This window comes from Eumetopias jubatus, unplaced genomic scaffold, assembly GCF_037043125.1.
Source record: "Eumetopias jubatus isolate StellerSeaLion01/CBP00866 unplaced genomic scaffold, mEumJub1_p1.0 scaffold_6, whole genome shotgun sequence".
Classification (NCBI taxonomy): Eukaryota; Metazoa; Chordata; class Mammalia; order Carnivora; family Otariidae; genus Eumetopias; species Eumetopias jubatus.
Window position 1 is genome coordinate 51,034,494 of NW_028274812.1, and position 4,621 is coordinate 51,039,114.

Sequence of the window (4,621 nt, forward strand, 5' to 3'; positions counted from 1 at the left end):
GTAGATTTCATCCTGAGGCCTCTTTCTTGCCTTGCGGGCAGCCAGGCTCTCTCTGTGTGCTCACTTGACCTTCTCCTTGTGCCTATGCTGGGAGGAGACAGAGAGAGAGAGAGAGAGAGGGAGAGAGAGAGTGAGCTCTTTGGTGTCTCGGAAGGGTACTAATCCCATCACGAGAACCCCGCTCTTTCCGCCTCGTCGGACCCTACAAACGTTCAGTCTGTAGCACCCATGTACGTGTTTCTGTATTAGTAAGAGTCCAGTCAGCAAAACAGAAACCCGCCGAGCTATTTTGGGCATAGAAGAATTTAATACAGGGAATTAGTTACAACAGTGTGGGGAAGACTGGTGGAACAAAATGGAGAAGGAGAAGTTAGCTAGAGGCCAGGAAGCCATTGCCCCCACTGGGCTGGGAGCCCCCAAGCCTATATTCTCGGCTTCCACTGCACGTGCAGAAATCACGTTTCTGCTGCTGACCAGGAACCCAGGAGCCCACACTCCCACTGATGCTACGGAAACTGCCCGGCATGGTTTCAACTTGAATGGAGTCGAATTTTTAGATTAATTTAGGGAAAATTTACCTTATTCCTGGTATGGACTCTCCCATCCATTATCATGAGTTATGTCTTCGTTTACTCAGGTTATCTTTAATGTCTTTCAATGAAGTGCAATTCACAAAGCATGCACATTTCTTATTCTACTTACTTTTGGGTATATATATTTTTTACTAGCAGTGCTGAGTTTCTAATATATTTTCTACTGCTTATTGCTGGCATCAAGGAAGGTGATTGGTTTTTGTATGTTGTTGTTATATCTAACAAACTCAATTAAAAAATGTTTTTTAATCAGTAGGGATTAAAAAAGCTGTATTGGGAAAAAAATGGGCTTTTCATCATTAACAATTACAAATATTAGTCATACAAGAGGCCAAACATACTTTGTTCCTCAAGCATTTCTCACTATGCACAGCCTTCTGATTTTATACCTGAAAAATAGTGATGTTAGATATCTTTTAATAGTTGGAACCACGTCCTGGCACATCAGATCTGTCTCTAGTTGTAAATATTTCAAGGAGTACTTCACCGGGCACCGGGAAGCTCAGAGAACAAGCCACACACAAGTAGGTGAACTTGAGGCAGGTGACCTTGTCACCAGATCGGTTCAGCGGAGGTCTAGGCATCCACCTGACTTCGACAGGCAGTTATTGTGAGAGGTGGTAGAGGCTAGTGGGGGGAAGAACGCCCTCCCGCTTAGGCAAATTAACCTCTCTTTATCTCAGCCTTCTCATGTAAAAATTCAGGATGAAAATAAGATGTCCCTCATGGGACTGTGAAGATGAGAGACTGTATCTACATTACCTATCCACCCTGACCCAGCTCTGATGCTGTTTCTGCTCCGTAGATGATTCCACCGCTCGGGCAGGGAGGGTGTCTTGGTCTTGGCCAGTAGGCGTTGGAGGCCCATTCCGTCAATGACAGCACGCTGTCACTGTCCTGGGTTGATTGTGCCCTCCAGCACGTGCTGTTTCTCTCTTGAGGACTCTGCAATTCAGATTGTTCTGGCGACTGATTTTGGCTCACAATAGCTGTAGGGAACGCCTCCTATGAAGCCCAAAGAGCATGAACTTCAGGTTCGCTTCCCTCCCTCACACAGGCTCTTGTGAGAGACCTCCATAATGGGTTCATTTGGTCACACGTTTTTGTAAAATTTTGTAAATTTTGCAAAAGTAAGATAAATCCACTGCAATCAGTTAAGACCACTGTCTCTGTCCGCTCTATTTTCCTTCTGTCACGTTTCCCCTCTGTCAGATGATATCAAAGTGACCAGAGGCATTTTTTTCTCTCATGATTTTGTAAATTTTTTTCTTATAGAGGACTTTGAAAACTGTATAAACTTCAAACAAACAAACAAACAAACAAACAACTGTATAAATTTCAGGCCCCACAAAAGCTGAGTCTGCCCCTCCTCCCATCACTGTGTTGTTAGGGAAGTTCATATTGAAAATATACTCTGAATGTATTCTGAGGCCTTTCTCTCATGCTTATCAAATACTTACTGAAAGCATGCTAAACACAAAGGGTTTAGTCTATAAAATGACATATCCAAAGGGGGTACTTCATAAATTCCTGTAGATGGTGAAGAGGAATATTTTCTATTTCAAGATTGTTTAAGCTGACCGCGGACGCCAGAGTCCATGGTAACTTGCCCCAACAGAGATGAATTATCTGAATTTGCCAGAAGTCAGTAACAGCTGCTTGTTTTATCTCTAAAGTCCACATTGCACGAGTATTTACTGACAACTGTTAGTTCCCTAAGTAAATTCATCTTCCTTATCCATTCCCTGCCTCTCCCTAGGCTTACCTAGCCCATCAGGAGATTTTCATGGATGTTCCAGTAAATGAATCTTGAAAGTCAAATTATTTTACAGAGAGAAAAGGTTCAGTTATAGATTCTGCCCTACTCCCGTGTCTCGAGTCAGGGCTAACCAATATATCAGAGAATCAAGTCACCCTGAGCTCAGTCCTTCCCTGTTTCCTTACCCCAACCTGTAGCCTACATGGCTGAATCCCTGGCCCCATGAGCCTTGCTTCCTTAATATCCTTCTAGAACATTCAAGTTCTGTTGGTCTGAGGCTCTTTATTGACTGGCGGACTAACACAATTTAGCAAGTTAGCAAGGCTAACACATCACAAGCCATCGACGCCCATGGAGAGCAGAGCAGGAGGGGCTGTGGGACCAGGGAGGCCTCCAATACACAGCACAAGGGAAGCCTTGTGGAGCTCCAGAGCCTGCGGTAAAAAGTCTCTGAAAAATTCCTGGGGAGGAGTGTGACACTGAGCTCACCTGCACTCTCGGTGGCGGGGGGGGGGGTCCTTTCAATTTTTTGGACCTCAGCCACTTGCCTATAAAATGATAAAACAAGACCCCACTAGATGGCCCCAGATCTCCCTTTTACCCCCACCCTCGAAGATACCTAATTCAGTTTTCCACATGACCCTTCTTTCAAGTGATATGGTTACAGTCCTGTGGAGCCAAAAATAAAAGACCTATTAGCCCTTTATACACACAGCTTGTGTTCTTGGTTTCATTTCTAAATGTTTCCTCTTCTTGCTTTCAGAGGGAAATAGAGCCCTGCCCTGGGCAGGGATTAAGGAGCATTCTCAGGGATCCTCCATGGCTCCCATTGCTTTTTCAAATGGTGTCCTCCATCTTGGTCAGATGTCACACTCTGCTCTCACGCGTACCTCCCCATGGAGACACAGGCTGTTTCCGCAGCTCTCTTGAAACTTCCTGCCTCTGTGACTTTGCTCACCCTTTCCTCCCTCGTGATAATTCTCTCCCTCCTCTTCTTTGTCCGTCCACATCCCACTGATTCTTTGAAACCTTCCTCATTTCCCATCCTCTCTCCTGGACTGGCCACGTGGGTCCACCATGCTTCCCTCTCTCTGAGCCCCCACATCACCTACAGTAACTGCTACATATTAAAGGACCGTCTTACTCTGCCTTGTTTCCATTCTTGAGGGGAGAAAACATCCGTTTAGAGATCGTTAAATCTCTTGTAGTCCCTGAAGCATGCTTTGGACAGAGCACGTGCTCCATAAATGTTGGTTGATTTTATAGCAGGTGCTTGATAAAATATATACGCCACACTCACAAAGAATGTTACATATTTTAACTCAGCAGATGCTTACAACAACTTATAAGAGAAATTAGCTCATTCCCAATTTTCAAAAAGGGAAATCAAAACTCAGAAGTTAGGTGACTTGCTCAGGTAAAACAGACAGGTCTCGATGCCAAAGTGTGCACTTTGGTTAAGACATTGAGCCTTGGGGTCTGACACTCAGACTGGGCTTTGTTACTTAGGAGACCTTGGGCTCTTCCTTATTCTCTTGGAGCCTCAACTTTCCCACCTATAGAATGGGGATAATAATCGTATCTCACTACCTCAGAGGGTGGTTGTGTTATATGTGTCATATGTGCACGTAGCCCATGATTAATGCTAAATACATATTAGTTACACTATCATTATTATTTTGATTCATCAGACTGCTTCCCCATCAACAACTTCGTAATTTTCAAGTGTCTACCACATGGTGGACACTCAACAAATTTTTCAATCTCTGGACTAAAGAATCATTTGGTTTTTATCCTTGATTATCTCCTGAGTAATTTTTCCAGCTGCAATCAGGCCGTCTTCTTAGTGATCCACAACACTATTCTGCCCTCACCCTACCCCCACTCCTGCCCCAACCCGCTGACCCAGAAGAGACAAATGAGGAAACCAGTGTGGCCTCTGGCCAGAACTTGCTGGAAATTGAACAAGTTCACCTGTTATTTACCATGCCTACAAATCAGTTGGAGAAGTCCCAGACTGGTGGCAAGATAGAGAGGTTTGTAAACTAGAAGGAGAATGGCTGCTGAGGGCGGACCAGCTCCCAGGGGTTCGGCAGACCCACAGTTCCACGGAGCTTACAAAATGAAGTTAATCCCTCCTTTCTCCAGGGAACTCAGTTACAGAGACACGGGGGTATGGGCCAATGGAGAGGAAGATTAGAAGAAGTGTCCTTATTAAACTCCCCAATGGGAAGCAGTTTTACTTTCTCTCTGTCTCTCAGGGCACCTG